Source organism: Macaca thibetana, chromosome 2, assembly GCF_024542745.1.
Source record: "Macaca thibetana thibetana isolate TM-01 chromosome 2, ASM2454274v1, whole genome shotgun sequence".
NCBI classification, from domain to species: Eukaryota; Metazoa; Chordata; class Mammalia; order Primates; family Cercopithecidae; genus Macaca; species Macaca thibetana.
In genome coordinates, this window is record NC_065579.1 from 78,187,633 (window position 1) to 78,206,575 (window position 18,943).

Below are 18,943 nucleotides of genomic sequence, written 5' to 3' on the forward strand. Positions count from 1 at the left end.
TTTTTTTACTTTTATAGTTTACTAAACCCTACAATAATGAACCATCATTTTTGCCTTAAACAATTATTATTAAAGCATTTAAAGTGAGAATCTTTATATGCTTAATCATACATTTGCCATTTTTATAACTTTATTGTTTTGTATAGATGCAAATTTCTAATTATATAATTTTACATCTACCTTAAGAACTTGCTTTATCGTTTCTTATGTAATAGCAATAATTTTTTTAGTTTTTGTCTGAAAAATGTATTTAATTATTAAAAGATTTTTTTTTGGGCTTAGATTAGTAAATTGGTGATTTCACTGTTTTGTTTTAGTGCTTTAAAGTATGCTCCATTGTCTTTGACAGTTTCTGATGAAAAGTTGGCTGTAATTCTCATCTTTGTTCTCTTGTAGATGATATGTCTATTTTTCTCCAGCTGCACTCACTAAAGCATGACTCTCTGGGGTCTCTTCTGAATGTCCCCACTGTTCCTGGATGTTTCTTCATTCTAAATGGTGGAAATCTGTCTTTTGAACTATTGTGAACTCTGAAAATTGTTTGCTCTACAGTTTTCCAGTGATTCTTTTCCTGGTCTTAAGTGATTTCTACTCACACGTGGGCAGATCAATTGTGAGTTAATATCTGGAATGGATCTCCATGCAGATCTTTAGATATCTATATTTTGATAGCCTTAGTATCCTCAGTATTGTTTCCCACAAATTTTAGCTGCCTTGGCCTCCCAAAACTGCACTCTGTCTCCCCAACTCAGTGAGATAGCAAAGCTCTGTATGGCTTCCTTCTTTCTCTGCTACTTCTTGGAGACTGCATGGGGTTTCATTTTCTCGTTTCCCATCTCTCAGAGTCATAGTTCAGCGTTCTTGTTATGCATTGCCTGGAAACAGTGTTTTTATATAGTTATTCTGGTTTTCTTAATAAGATGGGCACATAAAGCCTGGTATCTGTTACTTCAATTTGATTTAAGTGGAAACCTATAGTTTCTTTTGAACAAAGATGACCAGTGCCAGCAAATAAGCTTGAATTTTTTTTTTTTTTTTTTTTTTTTTTTTTAATGGGAGATGGAGTCTCTCCCTGTCCACCAGGCTGGAGTCCAGTGGCACAATCTTGGCTCACTGCAACCTCCGCCTCCCGGGTTCAAGCGATTCTCCTGCTTCAGCCTCCTTAGTAGCTGGGTTTACAGGCGTGTGCCACCACACCTGGCTAACTTTTGTATTTTTGGTAGAGACAGGGTTTCTCCATGTTGGTCTGGCTGGTCTCGAACTCCTGACCTCGTGATCCACCTGCCTCAGCCTCCTGAAGTGCTGGGATTACACTTCCGTGGGTGTAGCATGAGCCACCACACCCGACCATAAACTTGAATTTCAGTGATATGCTGATATTGTATATATCTCCATCTGGATAATTTATTCTAAGTATCTACTTCTCTTGTTGATTTATTTTTCACCAGTACCATACCAATGTAATTATTTCATCTATTTTTAATGAATATCAACATTTAAATTATAGTTCATAATTATATAACTGACATCTTTCTAATTTCATGTAAATTTTAAATATCCTTAGAGTGTATCTGTTTGTTTCCAAAGATTGGTAAGATCCACTGGACTCTCAAATTAAATTGCTTTTGGAATTACAAAATCCTTTGCAGAGGTAAGGTGAAAGAGGAATTTCATATTGTCAATATTGTTGCTTTCTGTGAGCTCTTGCTTTTACTGAAAAAATTCGGTTTAGAGATCTTTTTGTCATCTATGCTTGCTGAATGTTTTTCCATTGTGTTGTTCCAGATTTGAAATTCATCTTCATTTACAAAATCTACCCATAAAAGACATAAAAAATTACACCTTATTATAAATATCTGGATTTGGAGAGACAGCACTTCAGTGTAGTACTAACAGATAATTTCACATGAAATATGAGGCATCTCTGTTTTTGAAAGTCCTTTTGTTACTCTAATACCGGATTTTAATTCTGCCACTTCTTTCAGCATCATGTCCTGCCTTTGTTTAATTCAGTATTGCTGCTGTCTTTTTTTTCTCTCTCTCTTCCCCTTGTCAGCCCTCTTCTCTGTAGCCACCTATCCTTACATTTTTGATCATTTATGATGCAAAGCAGATTAGCTATCCTTATTTATATACTGGAGCCTAACATAGCAGGCTCTTTGATCCTACTTTCACCCCAAGTGAATTATCAATGATGTTTTTTCTAAATTAATTCCCTCTGTAAGAATGATTCTGTTGCTCACTGTTAAGATAATGAATTTTCCACCCCACTACCTTTGTGAAAATGATGCTCCATATTTTGTCTTTTAATTTTATATTTTAATGTTTTAAAATTATAAATGCATATTGTTCCTATCTTTAATGGCTGTGGGTAGCACTTCAAATGCTGCTTGCTGCCTTAAACAGTTTGGGGCAAGAGCAACAACAAAGTCTCTGTGTTTATGTGTCATAAGAAAAAATGTTTATATAAAGAGCCATATAGTAAAATATCTATAATAGAAAACCAGTTGCTATATAAAATTCCCAATTCAAGACATAAAATATGAAATACTTATATTCAGTTATTTCCATGAATCTAATCAAGGATTATGTATATTTTTATTTGTTTAACTATCAAGAGAGTTGACTAATTACTAGACAGTTATTAAGTAGTCTTTTCTATAGGGAAATGAAAATATCTGTACACATGAATAGATGAAGTTATATATTGTAGATCCTGTTTCACGTTTGGGTTCTTTTTTCATAGGAGTATATTTGCTTTTATGTTATTTATTCTTTCTTCAAAATTTTGTAAATGTTTTTGTATTTTTCTTTGATCTAATGTATGATGTTTTATTATCAACCTCTGGAGAGTATAACTAAAGACAATTTGGAAAATAACAGTACTGCTTTTTACTCAGTAAAACTCTTTCATCATTGATTTTTGCTGCCCCAAGAATTACTTTTGTGTCACCATTAGTAAATTATTACACTGGGTACCTGAGGCTTGTCAAAAGAAATACTGGCTTGCTACCTATTTCCAATGTGATAATACCTAGTTGAGGTCATAGAATATTCATCAGTGAAATTACTTATAAAGAATGTTTACAAATGAGTTCAAATTTAATACTCTAAATATATTTCAGAAATGAAACAAAGATTCTGAGAGAGCAATTATAGTGAAACAATATTATCAGGAAGGAATCATTAGGTGAGTTTGGAGCAAGTTCTAAAAGAGAGAAAAATAATATTTCAGAAAAGGCATTCAGGTGGGGAGATGCATGTATATAGGAGGATATGAACACAGTATAAACGCAGGATAGCCCTTTTCTATTGGGCTCATACTTAACTATTCTTTTAAGACTTGTAACTGTTAAACCCCTAGGTTTGGAATTAACAAAATCTTGCTTTAAATTCTCTTTTGCCATGCACTGGCTATGTGGCCTTGAACAGTCTCCATTTCTCATTTTTAAAAATGGGGCAAAATCCTCTTCCTTGTGGATAAAATGAAATGGTGTCTTGAAAAGTCTTTAATATGGAGTTGGGCAAATAGTAACTGCTAGTTAATTACATTATAAGTTTCAGTATGCGTTTTCATTATAAACTACTTAGCACATTTTACAGGGCTTATTTGTCACTCTTGCTAGGCTACAAAACATTGAAGGGACAGCTTTTTATATATCAGGTATTATATTAATATTATAGATGTGTGACCAATTTTCATAGAACAAATATTTGGCTAAACTAGAGAATCTTTTTGGAAAAGTGGTTGAAATCAGAGAAGTGACAATTGGGAAAAAAAACTCTTAAAGGCTGAGTAAAGTTTAGATAGCACATAATTGGATTGAATCATGGAATTACGTTTGGCAACATTATTGACAACAGTGATTCAAGGTTATCTCAGGACAGTTTGGACATTTTCTCAATACAGTGCCTAGAAAAAGGCTTTAAAAGAACCCTTTAGATGAGTGATAATAGCAGTCTTAGATAACAATAGAAATTAAGCATAGGCAAAAGGGAAAAGAAAAGAAAGAAGTTGTAGATTAAGAGGAAAGAGCAAAAGCAGTAACAAAATATGAATAGAGAAAAAATGGCAGGTTGACCCAACTTCTTGGCTTCTTTTGCTACCAGAATGCCATAAAGTATTTATTGTTGATTTTCATACTATCGTACAACTACATTGGCAAACGAAAACTTGTTTTATATTTCACGGTCTTCATACTGCCTCCCTTTGTTTTTCTTTTTTTTTTTTTTTGAGACGGAGTCTTGCTCTGTGCCCCAGGCTGGAGTGCAGTGGCGCGATCTCGGCTCACTGCAAGCTCCGCCTCCCGGGTTCACGCCATTCTCCTGCCTCAGCCTCCGGAGTAGCTGGGACTACAGGCGCCCGCCACCTCGCCCGGCTAATTTTCTTGTATTTTTTAGTAGAGACGGGGTTTCACCGTGTTAGCCAGGATGGTCTCGATCTCCTGACCTCGTGATCCGCCCGTCTCGGCCTCCCCAAGTGCTGGGATTACAGGCTTGAGCCACCGCGCCCGGCCCCTTTGTTTTCTCTTAATGGAGTTGTAAATGTTGTGTTCCCAGAGCAAGCACTTCTAAAATAATAGTAGCACGTTTTTTCCTCATTGCACCTTTTAAGTATTCTGACAGCAATTTTATTTGTTAATGACATTAGTCATTATATCTTTAAAATCTTCTTTGTTCAGGTATCAGTTATGCATCTCCTCATTTGACCCACTGCTATATATTTGAAAGTAAGTACTGTCTACTTAATGAAACCTTTCTTTTTCCCTCCCGCCTTGGGGGAGTAAGAAGTTTACTACTTTGACGTCAGTACACACAGTAACTCACCTTCTATTTGTAGACATTCCACTTCTGCCTGATAATTCTACTTTACTAACCTAGAGTTGGATTTGGAAGAGCTCACAGGGTCTTTAGAAATTGACTGGGCTTGGCAATTCATTTCTTACAGTTGCCCTAGGAAAATCAGCTTATTTAACATGTATCTTGGTATTCATTTGAATGAATTTGAAAGGCTGTCTACGAAATTATTCATTTAACAAAGATGATAAAAATTGATCTGTATACTCTTGTCTAATACAGGTGGTTCATTTTTATATTCCTTTTGCTTAAAATCATAAGTTAGTTGTGAAACAACTCTGATATATAGTATTGTTTTTACTAAATTTTTATTTTCACTTAAAAGAAAATTATGAATGACATGTTTTTATGCTAAATGATAAAAAATTCACACAAGTCATTTCTGTAAATGTTGTTATATATATAAAGAATAGTGATTTCGAAATTTGAAAAAAGAATTTTGGAAAAAATCAAATGAATTTCAAAGTCTAATATTTGACAGTATTATAATTTAAATTATTCTTTAGGTTTTTAAAACATATTTTAAAATGTAATATTAGCTAGGAATAAATTGTGAAAAGCTCACTTGCTATAATTACTTTTAATATTAATTTTTAAATGAATTAGATGTTCATATAGTAAAACATATGCTTACAATGTAGGTTGTGATGTGAAGATTTATTTTTTATTTTATTTTCTATAAGAAAAAATGAACACAGCTTTATATTCTCATTAAGATTTATATTTATAGGGGTTTTGGGGGTTGCTGTTTGCATTTTGTCTATAGTTTATTAAATGTTATAGAAGTGACTGCTTGTCTGTGCCACTGGATCATTCTTTTGCCAAAATAAAGCATTATGTATTTTCATCTTTAATTGGAGTGCTTTCAGAACAAGTATCTTAGCAGTTCCTTTTCATATCCTTGGAATTATATTTGCTTATTAGATTTAATTGAAAATAGTGTTGGTACAAATATTAGAATACTTTTCTGGTAAGGTAGTCTAAAATGGCAAGTGTTTCTGGTTTTACTTTTGGTATTCTTTCTCTTTCTTAATCACTTTTAAAATAATTTTATCTTAAGAAAATCTAGATGAGGTAGTTAGCTAATGAATAGCTGATTCTGTATTTGGTTCATTTTGAGAAGTTTTAAATTCAAAGTGAACTTTTAAAATGTACTTTTTCTTTTTTGGAGAGAAGAGATTTGAGTTGTTATCAGACCAAAGTGACACCCAAGTGATATGTGGCACTAAGTTAAATGAAAGCTTGTGATTACTCCTACATTGATGATACAAGGAATTATTCTGTTAACCTTCTCACGTCCCTATACGTGTTTCTTTCAGAAATCTCTAGTATATTGTTTCTGTCACTCACTGATTTCCTCCTGAAAACAGAATGTCATTTTAAAATGTAATTTTAAATGACAGAATGTCATTTTTTAAAATTAAGTAAAGTATTTACATATTATTTTATATACAAGTCCCAATCTCAAATGCCTGTAGAGGCAATATAGGTGAAATAGATGACTGAAGTGTAGAGGTGATCCGTGGTAATTAACAGATGGTATCCATGCTGGTAAGAAAGTAAAAAGTTGCGCAGACTCGAGGAAACTGGAGAATATATGCTCTGTTTAAGAGGAATAATCACTAACCAGCTGTAGTCAGTTTTTACTGTTTGAGAATGATGGCCCAAGATCTTCCTGTTATCTAGGGAAGCTACAAATTGGGATGTATGTGCCTGTGTGTATGTAATTTCCTGATTTTGAAAGTTTGGCAAATTTTTAAAAAATACTGTCTGGACCACCATTGGCCATCAGCTACATATAAGCAAATTGCTTTAGGATCTATCATTTAATGATTTGTCTTTAATACTTTCTGTTTAATACTTTCTGTCCAGTAATGGGAGGCTTAGGGATAGTTTTTTATATAAAATAATTTTAAATACTTTTTGATTCCCAACTTTTTAAACTCATCTTTTAGCTGATTAATGCCATTGCTTCCTAACTGATCTCTTTGCTTGTAGTGTTTCCAAGTCCATTATCACATTTCAGATAGAGGAATGATCTTACTATAAAGTAAATCACAGCCCTGCTTCCCATCTTTTAAAGATTCTTCATTAACCTCAGAATAAAATTTAATCTCCTTAACATGACCTGTAAGACCCTTATTATCTGGCCTATCTAACTTCATCTCTTGCCATTCTTTTTTATATTCCATGTTTTAGCCAGATTTAATTCCTTCAATAGTTAGTTAGGTTTTCTCTTGTTTATAAGCCTCTTTCCCTACCCATTCAACTTAAACCATTAAAAAGTTTACATATATTCTCATTGTATTGAGCACATGGTTATCTCAGTTGCCCTTTCAAAGACCGTAAGCCTGGTAACCTTTTGAGAAAGCAGAAGTAGTTGCACTCACATGATAAGTCTCTTTGTATTCTGCATTTTTTTTAAAGGCAAAAGCTCAATGATTGGAATTATTCAGAGTAGAAAAATCTCTGATGACATTATAAAAATTTATTATAATATCTCTGAGTTAACAAGGTATCCCTCTGTATTTATTTATCTCTCTTTCTCTGTCTCCATCACCTACCACCTGCAAGACAAACACATTCAACATATAAAATATATTAATGAGAGTTTTATTAGAAGCAATAATAATGGTTCAAACCAATATTTGGTAAGTGTGCTTAGTATACAGATTTTATATTCTTAAACATAGGGATAACATTGTCAAAGGAGATAATTTTCTCAGAGGTCTTTGAAACACAAGATAATTTGAAAGCTTCAGTATTACGATTAATATTAGCCCTCAGCAAAGTTTTTGAAATAAGTGAATGAATGAAGGTGCTCTTTTTTTTGAGACAGGGTTTCACTCTTTTTGCCCAGGCTGGAGTGCAATGGTGTGATCTCGGCTCACTGCAATCTCCGCCACCCAGGTTCAAGTGATTCTATTGCCTCAGCATCCTGAATAGCTGGAATTATTAAATGCATGCGCCACTATACCTAGCTAATTTTGTATTTTTAGTAGAGACAGGGTTTCTCCATGTTGGTCAGGCTGGTCTCGAACTCCCAACCTCAGGTAATACGCCTGACTCGGCCTCTCAAAGTGCTGGGATTACAGATGTGAGCCACTATACCTGGCCAGAGTTTTTTTTTTTAATGCTCCCTGTTTTTCATTGATTACCCTTCTCTTACCCTTCTGTTTTCAATATCTCTTTCAAAATGCCTTGTACTAACCAGAATTAAAAGCAAAAATCATATGGTCATCTCAGTAGATCAGAAAAAGCATTCAGTAAACTCCAGCATCCTTTCATGATAAAAACCCTTAACAAACTATGCATCAAAAGGAATATACTTCAAAATAAGGAGAGCCACCTATGACGAATCCACAGCCAACATCATACTGAATGGGAAAAGTTGAAAGCGTTTAACATTTAAGCTGAGAACCAAATCAAGAACACAATGCCCCTTACAATAGCCACACACAAAGAAAGTAAAATACCTAGGAATACATTTAACCAAGGAAGTGAAAGATCTGTACAAGGAGAACTACAAAACACTGATGAAAGAAATTGTAGATGATATAAACAAATGAAAAAACATCCCATGCTCATGGATTGGAAGAATCAATATTGTTAAAGTGACCATACTGCCTAATCTACAGATTCAATGCAATTCCTGTCAAATTACCAACGTCATTTTTCACAGAACTAGAAAAAACAATCCTAAAATTCGTATGGAATCAAGAAAGAGCTCGAATAGCCAAAGCAATCCTAAGCAAAAGGAACAAAGCTGGAGCCCTGACATTACCTGACTTCAAACTATACTACAAGGCTATAGTAACTAAAAGAGCATAGTACTGGTACAAAAATAGGATCAAATCAATGTAACAGAATAGAGAACCCAGAAATAAAGCCATATGCCTACAACCAACTGATCTTTGATAAAGTTGGGAAAAATAAACAATGAAGAAAAGACACTGTATTCAATGAATATTCCTAGGAGAATTGGCTAGCCACATTCAGAAAAATGAAACTGAAACCCTATCTCTCACTTTATACAAAAATTAAGTTGGATTAAAGACTTAGATGTAAAAGCTGACACTGTAAAAATTATTGACGAAAACCCAGGAAAAACTCTTCTGGACATTGGCCTAGGCGAAGAATTTATGCCTAAGTCATCAAAAGCATATGTGACAAAAAAAAAAAAAAAAATAGACAAATAGGATTTAATCAAACTAAAATGCTTCTGCACAGCGAAAGAAATAACCAACAGAGGTAAAAGACAGCTTACAGAATGTGAGAAATTATTATCAAATTATGCTGCCAACAAAGGACTAACATGCAGAATCTACAAGGAACTCAACAAGAAAAACACAACCCCATCACAAAGTGGACAAAGGACATGAACAGACATGTTAAAAAGAGGACATACAAGCAGCCAAGAAACATGAAAAAATGCTCAACATTAGTAATCATCAGAGAAATACAAACTAAAACCACAATAAGATATCATCTCACACCATTTAGAATGGCTATTATTAAAGAATCAAAAAAAACAGCAGGTGTTGGCAAGTATGCAGAGAAAAGGGAACACAAACGCTGTTGGTGGGAATGTAAATTAGTACAACCTCCATGCAAAACAGTATGGAGACGTCTCAAAGAACTAAAAATGGAATTATTTAATTTACCAATCCCACTATTGGTCATCTACTCAGAAGAAATCTTTATAAAAAAAAAAAAAAAAAAAAAAAACACATGCTCTTGAATGTTTATTGCAACACTATTCACACTAGCAAAGTCACGGAATCAACCTAAGTGTCCATCAACAGTTGCATGGATAAATAAAATTGAATACAATTTGGTCATAAAAAAAGAATGAGATGTTGGGGGCCGAGGCAGGTGGATCACTTGAGGTCAGAAGTTCGAGACCAGCCTGGCCAACATGGTGAAATTCCATCTATACGAAAAATACAAAAATTACCCGGGCATGGTGATGCATGCCTATAGTACCAGCTACTCAGAAGGGTGATGCGCAAGAATCACTTGGGCTTGAGACTGGGAAGACAGAGGTTGCAATGAGCCAAGATCGTGCCACTGCACTCCAGCCTGGGTGACGGAGCTAGACCCTGTCTCAAAACAACAACAACAACAACAATAAACATGTCTTTTGTTTGCAGCAACACGGATAGAGCTGGAGGCCTATAGGTAATTATCCTCAGTGAAATATCTCAGAAACAGAAAATCAAATACCACATGTTCTTGCTTATAAGTGGGAACTAATTGATGAGTACACATAGACATAAAGATTTAGTGAATAGACAATGGGACTTCAAAAGGATGTAGAAGGAGAGGGGAATGAGGGTTGAAAAATTATCTGTTGGATACATTGCTTATTATTTGGGTGATGGGTACACTAGAAGTCCAAGCCTCACCATTACACAATGTATGCATGTAACAAACATGCACGTGTATCCACTGAATCTAAAATTTTATTAAAAATATAGCCAGGCGTGGTGGCATGCACCTGTCATCCCAGCTACTTGGGAGGCTGAAGCAGGAGGATCACTTGAACCCAGGAGTTCCAAGCTACATTGAGGTGTGATTGCACCACTACACTCCAGCCTGGGCAACAGAGTGAGACTGTCTCAAAAGAAAAAAATAAAGCTGTGTACAGTGGCATTCTGTTAATACACATCTCATAGACTATAGTGGGATATTTGTCTTATATTTCTTCTGCTTTGTTCTAGTATTAACATAGCCAAAAATTGAATTGACTTGCAGTGAACTGAGTGTTTTATGTCTCTCCTAGTTTCATACGTTGTAAACCTAACCCCCAAGATGATGGTATTAGGAGATGGAGCCTTTGGGAGATGATTAGGTCATGAGGGAAGAGTATTTGTGAACGAGACTAGTGTCCTATAAAATAGACTTCAAGAGCTGAGCTTGTTGGCTCACTCCTGTAATCTCAGCACTTTGGGAAGTTGAGGTGGGAGGATTGCTTCAGGCCAGTAGTTTGAGACCAGCCTGGACAACATAGACTTCCTCTCTCCAAAAAGAAAGAACGAAAAATTACCTGGCCATAATCTCAGTTACATGGGAGGCTGAGCTGGGAGTGAGATTACAGTGAGCCATGATCACACCATTGCAGTCCAGCCCGGGCAACAGTCCAAGACCATGCCTTAAAACTATGAGAAAGAGAGACTCGAGAGAGAGCTCTTGCCCCTTCCACCATGTGAGGACACAGCAAGAAAGCACTGCCTATAAAACAGGAAACGGGCCCTCACCAGAGAGCAAATCTGCTGGTACCTTGCTCTTAGACATTTAGCCTCCAGAACTGTGAGAAATAAATGTCTTGTTAGTCTATAGTATTTTATTATAGCAGCTTGAGTGAACTGAGACAACTGTTTTGGTAATCATCATTAACTTGTAGACACCTAAACTTGTTAGGTGACGAGACTGATGTTTAAGAAACTCATTTGTTTTATTTAACATACTTAAATAATAGCAGTGCCATTAGAAATGATGTAGAGTCTTCTATAAAGAAAACAATCTATATATGTATATTCTGGTTATACTTAATAAATTCAAATTTTTATATCATAACTCTTTTCCTGTTATTTCAGTGTTATTTCGGTTTATTTTACATGAAAAATCACCTCCATCAAAGCAGAGATCAATGATAGGTAACAAATGAATATTCTGAAGTTTGTATCTACATCACTTACACAAATGCATTTTGTTTAAGCTTTCCTGTAATAAAGGTATATAATAGGTTGGTTTAAGTTTGAAAACAGATCCTAACACATAGTGGCAACAATGGATTTACATGAAGAATAATTGCTTGGTGCTACCTGGATGAATAGAAAACAGTTGAAATTTGCTGCCTGCTGGAACTAATCTCACTAACTTTAACCCACTTGAGGCTTTCTACTGCCTATTTATCTCATCCATGGGGATATGTCTTCTTCCTTATTTATGACTTTACTACTCTTAAATTGCCAGGTCATTGCCAATTTGTGTTAAATATTGCAGCATAATTATGTGTCTTACTATTTTAGTCATCATAATCATATGGTTGTATAACATTATTTTGCTTTTTTCCTCTTTTTAAAACTCAGTTTGTGAATGGGGCTCAGCAAGTATGAAGTGTGCCCCATTATCTCTCTTAGAGAAAATTAGACAATTAAAAAAAATTTATGAATGTACTTGGTCTCTTTATTCTTTTTTTGCTTGTATCTTTGTCTTTCTATCTGTTCTTTTTGGACTTCTGAATTAACAACACCTCCTTGAAATATTATCTATTTTTTATGATTGTGCATAATGTCATATAATTAATGTATCATGTGTTAAAAAATTTTACTGAAGTATAATTTAGCTACGTTAAAGTATGATTGCCACTACCTCTTTATTTAATGAGTAATATATCAGATGGCATCCAGCAATACAATTCTTTCCTATTTTTGATGTATCAAGGCTCACATAGAAAATGATGAAATGATAATGTTTATGTAGCATATTGGGGAAAATAGATGAGGATGTTGCTTTAAACTGAAAGTGAACAGATGAGAGTGGAGTGGAGGGTGGATGTTCAGCCTGTCCTAGTCCTGTGAGGCTTGCTTAGGCTTGAAGGGATGTTCACAATATACTGTAGCCGCAGACAAGGTAGGAAGCTCTGTGAATTGAAATAATGTCTTAATACAGTCATACACCTTATGTAACAATGTTTCATTCAGCAAGGGACCACATATATTTAGGTGGTCCCATTAAATTACTAGTTTTTTGAGACAGAGTCCTGCTCTGTTGTGCAGTGGCATCATTATAGCTCACTACAGCCTTGAACTCCTGGGCTTAAGCCATCTTCCCACCTCAGCCTCCTACTGGGCAGCTGGGACCACAGGTACCTGCCACCATGACCAACTAATTAAAAAAAAAAAAGAAAACATTTGTAGAGATTGGGTCTCACCATGTTGCTCAGGCTGGTCTCAAAGTCTTAGCCTCAAGCAGTCCTCCTGCCTTAGCTTCCCAAAGTCCTGGGATTACAGGTGTGAGCCAGCATGGGCAGCCTGTAAGATTATAATAGAACTGAAAAGTTTCTATTGCCTCGTAAAGTTATAGCCATCCTAACATTGTAGCACAAAGCATTTCCTTTTCTGCGTTTAGATATGTTTAGATGTACAAACACTTAGCATTGTGTTACAGTTGCTTAGAGTATTCAGTAGAGTAACATACTGTATGGGTTTGTTGCCTGGAGCAATAGGCCCTACCCTATAGTCTGTGTGTGCAGTAATCTGTACAGTCCACATGTAAATATCGTCTATCATGTTTGCACAAAGACAAAATCACCTAATAGTGCATTTCTCAGAACATATCCTTGTCATTAAGCAACACATGACTGTAATTGGGTAGATGTAGTTGTTTCAGATGAAAAATTGAGAGAGTCTTCTAGAGAATTTGTCTTCATGACTCTGCTAGTCCATTCTTGTATCACTATAAAGGAATGCCTGAGGCTAGGTAATTTATAAAGAAAGGAGGTTTAATTGGCTCACCATTCTGCAGGCTGAACAGGAAGCATGATGCTGCCGTCTACTTCTGGTGAGGCCTCAGGGAGCTTACAATCATGGCAGAATGTCAGATGGTGAGAACGATAGTAAGAGCAAGAGAAGAGGGATGTCTCAGACTTGTTAACAACTAGTTCTCGTGTGAACCCAGTGAGAACTCACTTATTACCAAGGGGATGGTGCAAAACCATTTATGAGGGATTCACCCCCATGATCCAGTCACCCTCCACCAGGTCCCACCTCCAACATTGAGAGTCACATTTCACAGTAAAATTTGTAGGGCACAAACATCCATAGCAGTGATTAATTATAGCTGTATTTTTAATGATGTTTTTAGATAATCAGGAAATTATGTGAAGTCAGAAATAACACAGACAAGTCTTTCAGATGTTTGGATGAATTTTTAACTTTATCCAGATCTCTAGCATCTCTTCAACTTGTTATATCAATACTTTCATTTCTGTACTTAAAAGTGAATAAACAAAACTTTGACTAATAAGAGATACCATTTTTGGGGGCATCCACTATGTCCTGGTCCCCCATGAACATTTTTAATCCTCATCATAATAGGGGAGTATGGATTTTTATTCTGATCTTATATAAGAGTAGTCTGAGTTTCACAGATTTTACTTAGTCAAAAAACTAGCTAGTAAGTAGTGGAACTAGGATCTAAATATAGGATAATCTGATCCTAAAGCCTGAAATAAATGTGTTTGCCATGTCTATAAGGAGGATTTACTGACTTATAGCATTTGTTGAATAATGACTTTTGGGTCTTTAGGTGTAAATTTTCCAGTGCTTCTCCCTCACGTACCAGTTGAGGCTTATACATTTCTGTGTTCACCTCCAACTTTTGTTTCATCATCCCTTTTGCCAATGGTGATATTTTGCACGCATAGTGTAGGGCATACTGGCAATGTCAGTGGACTAGCATTTCTGTGTAAACAGTCATGGCTTTGGCCTCATTAGCATTGGGAACCTAGACCACCAGCTTTCGAATTCTAGCTCTGCTACTTACTAGCTGTGTGACTTTTGGAATGCTTTACAACCTCTTTGTGGCCCAGTTTTCTCATCATTGTATAATGATAGTAATAATAGTACCTACCTTATAAAGGATTGCTTTGACTAGTAAATAGTTAAATAAATGTATAGCACTTGACGTATTTCCTGGCATATAATATATATTGATTATTATAATTTGTGGTAACTGGATCATGATAATTGATGAATCACTTTTATAATTTTTTTTCTGTGTGAAAGAATATTAGAGAAGTATTAGTACATTAATTTAAAAAATAGCCAGCTAGCTTAATAATTGTATTTTGTAACACTGAAATTGTTTTTCTTTTTCTTTTCTTTTCTTTTTTTTTTTTTTTTTTTTTTTTTTTTGAGATGGGGGCTCATTCTGTTACCCAGGCTGGAGTACAATGGTGTGATCTTGGCTCACTGCAACCTCTGTCCCTGCAGGTTCAAGTGATTCTCCTGCCTCGGCCTCCTGAATAGCTGGGATTAAAAGCATGTGCCACCACACCCAGCTAATTTTTGTATTTTTAGTGGAGATGAGATTTTACCATGTTGACCAGGCTGGTCTCAAATTCCTGACCTCAAGTGATCCATCTGCCTCACCTCCCAAAGTGCTGGGATCACAGGCGTGAGCCACTGTGCCCGGCCTGAAATTTTTTAATAGTAGTTTATCACTAAAATAACTTAGGGTCATACTGCAGCTACTAACATTATCTGTTCCCAATTTTGTATGTGTTGTGATATATCTACACAGTAGAGGGTGGAGTGAAAAGAAGTCACAGTGTTTAAGTTGTGATGAAGATGCGCTTATTCAATAATTTATTCTGTTCTATTTCTAATGTAGCAAAATATTTGCATTTCTAGGAAAGAGTTAAGAAAACAGACATGTTAGTAATAGAAAAGAAGGTCTTGGCTGGGCGTGGTGGCTCATGCCTGTAATTCCAGCACTTTGGGAGGCTAAGGGAGGTGGATCATGAGATCAGGAGTTAGAGAACAGCCTGGCGAACATGGTGAAACTGTCTCTACTAAAAATACAAAAATTAGCTGGGTGTGGTGGCACGTGACTGTAATCCCAGCTACTCGGGAGGCTGAGGCAGGAGAGTCGTTTGAATCTGGGAGGCGGAGGTTGCAATGAGCCAAAATTGCGCCATTGTACTCTAGCCTGGGCAACAAGAGTGAAACTCCGTCTCAAAAACAACAACAACAACAATAAGAAAAAAACAAAAAAGAAGGTCTTTTATTTTTGTTTTTAAATGTAAGTAAGCTTTTAATTACCAAAATTTGATGTCTAGACTTTTGTCAAAGCCATCTCAATTGCCAAGGAAATTTAATGACAGGGAGCTTAGGAAGAGATTTTTGTCTAGTTGGGAAAGTCAAAAGAATCTGTCTAATAGAGGCAGGAATTTACATGGGCAGTATAAAAAAATATATTTATAAAACGTTCACCACATTTGCTTGAATTGTATTCAAATGTGAATGTTTCTTATGTTCTGGGATTTCAGGGGTTATCTACAAAAACTCTACCTGGCCTTGGTCCCTTTCTTGCTGTTTCGTATTGGAAAGGGGATGTATCACTTTGAAACTGATGAACTAGACCAGGGGCTGGCAAATTATGGTCCCCAGGCCAAATCTGGCTCAACACCTGTTTTGGTTAATAAACTTTTACTGGAATACAGCCATGCACATTCATTTATATATTGTCAGTAGCAGCTTCACATTTAGACAGCAGACCGAATAGTTGCAACAGGGACCGTGTGGCCAGAAAAGTCAAAAATATTTAGTATTAATATATTTTATTATAAAAAGCTTGTCAATCTAAATTCATACATAAGAGCTTTTCTTGCACTTTGTTTTGTACTATCTCTTTTGAGAATATTTTCTCCACTAGATTTACTCAAAGAAGCAATAGTACTGAATAAAAATGGCTATTGTTTCATATATATTAAATCTTTTCCATTTCATTTAGATTATAAACATTCATAGTGTGCATATTTTTATGGAAATATCCTTCTTATATAAAATATTACAAATGTAGTGGCCAGGCATAGTGGCTCATACCTGTAAGCCCAGCACTTTGAGAGGCCAAGGCATGTAGATCGCCTGAGGTCAGGAGTTCGAGACCAGTCTGGCCAACATGGTGAAACCTTGTCTCTACTAAAAATACAGAAAATTTGGGTGTGGTGGCGTGCACTTGTAGTCCTAGCTACTCGGGACGCTGAGGTACAAGAATTGCTTGAACCTGAGGCAGAGGTTGCAGTGAGCCGAGATCATGCCACTGCACTCCAGCCTGCGTGTATTTTCATACTGCTGATAAAGACATTCCTGAGACTGTGCAATTTACAAAAGAAAGAGCTTTACTGGACTTACAGTTCCACATGGCTAGGGAGGCCTCACAATCACGGCAGAAAGTGAAAGGCACGTCTCACATGGTGGCAGATAAGAGAAGAGAGCTTGTGCAGAGAAACTCCCATTTTTAAAACCATCAGACCTCATGAAAATTATTCACTCCCATGAGAATAGCATGGGAAAAATTTGCCCCCAAGATTAATTACCTCCCACTGCGTCCCTCCCACAACACATGGGAATTCAAGATGAGATTTGGGTGGGGACACAGCCAAACCTTATAATTCTGCCCCTGGCCCCTCACAAATTTCACGTCCCCACATTTCAAAACTAGTCATGCCTTTCCAACAGTCCCCCAAAATCTTATTTCAGCATTAACTCAAAAGTCCACAGTCCAGAGTCTCATCTGAGACAAGGCAAGTCCCTTCCGCCTTTGTGCCTGTAAAATCAAAAACAAGTTAGTTACTTCCTACATACAATGGGGTATAAGAATAAGGTAAATACAGCTATTCTTGATGGGATAAATTGTCCAAAACAGAGGGGCTACAGGCCCCATGCAAGTCTAGAATCCACCGAGGCAGCCAGATTTTAAAGCTCCAAAATGATCTTCTTTGACTCCATGTCTCACATCCAGGTTACACTGATGCAAGAGGTGGGTTCCCATGGTCTTGGGCAGCTCTGCCTCTGTGGCTCTGCAGGGTAAAGCCTCCTTCCCTGCTGCTTTCATGGACTGGTGTTGAGTGTTTGAGGCTTTTCCAGTGCACAGTGCAAGCTGTCAGTGGATCTACCTTTCTGAGGTCTGGAAGATGGTGGTCCTCTTCTCCCAGCTCCACTAGGTGGTGCCCTTGTAGGGACTCTGTGTGAGGGTTCCGACCCCACGTTTCCCTTCAGCACTGCCGTAACAAAGGTTCTCCATGAGAACCCTGCTCCTGCATCAAACTGTGCCTGGACATCCAGGCATTTTCATGCATCCTTTGAAATCTAGGCAGAGGTTACCAGACAGCAATTCTTGACGTCTGTGCACTGGCAGGCTGACATCATGTGGACACTGTCAAGGCTTGAGGTTTGCACCCTCTGAAGCCACAACCCAAGATCTATGTTGGCCCCTTTCAGCCATGGTTAGTGCAGCAGGGACACAGGGCATCAAATCCCTAGGCTGCACACAGCACGGGGACTTGGGGCCTGGCCCACAAAGCCACTTTTTCCTCCCCAACCTCCAGGCCTGTGATGGGAGGGTCTGTTGCAAAGGTCTCTGACATGCCCTGGAGACATTTTCCCCATTGTCTTGGTGATTAACATTTGGCAAATGTTAATCATTACTCATGCAAATTTCTGCAGCCAGCTTGAATTTCTTCTCAGAAAATGGGATTTTCTTTTCTATCGCATTGTCAGGCTGCAAATTTTCCAAACTTTTATGGTTTGTTTCCCTTTTAAAACAGAATGCCTTTAACAACACACAGGTCACCTCTTGAATGCTTTGCTGCCTAGAAATTTCTTCCACCAGATACCGTAAGTCATCTCTCTCAAGTTCAAAGTTCCACAGATCACTAGGACAGAGGCAAAAATGCACCAGTCTCTTTGCTAAAACATAAGAAGAGTCACCTTTGCTCCAGTTCCCAACAAGTTCCTCATCTCGATCTGAGAACACCTTAGCCTGGATTTCATTGTCTATATCATTATCAGCATTTTGGTCAAAGCCATTCAAGTCTCTAGGGAGCTCCAAACTTTCCCGAATGTTCCTGTCTTCTTCTGAGCCCTCCAAACTGTTCCAACCTCTACCTATTACCCAGTTCCAAAATTGCTTCCATGTTTTCAGATATCTTTTCAGCAGCACCCCACTCTGCTAGTACAAATTTACTGTGTTAGTGTGTTTTCATGCTGCTGATAAAGACATACTAGAGACTGGGCAATTTACAAAAGAAAGGTTTATTGGACTTACTGTGTCCAGAATTGGTGGGTTCTTGGTCTCACTGATTTGAAGAATGAACCGTGGACCCTCGCAGTGAGTGTTACAGTTCTTAAAGATGATGTGTCCGGAGTTTGTGCCTTCTGATGTTCGGATGTGTTCGGAGTTTCTTCCTTCTGGTGGGTTCATGGTCTCGCTGGCTTCAGGAGTGAAGCTGCAGACCTTCGTGGTGAGTGTTACAGCTCTTAAGGTGGTGCGTCTGGAGTTGTTCTTTCATCCC

At 36.9% G+C, this 18,943-nt stretch overlaps 1 long non-coding RNA gene across 1 annotated transcript in view; it reads left to right on the forward strand.

The window, feature by feature from the left end:
- The first annotated feature begins 4,522 nt into the window (after positions 1 to 4,522).
- Positions 4,523 to 18,943, forward strand: part of LOC126948373 (uncharacterized) — an 87,726-nt gene continuing 73,305 nt past the window's right edge. Inside the window, exon 1 of the long non-coding RNA XR_007723421.1 lies at positions 4,523 to 4,730. This is a non-coding gene — a long non-coding RNA (uncharacterized LOC126948373). The remainder of the gene's footprint in view (positions 4,731 to 18,943) is intronic.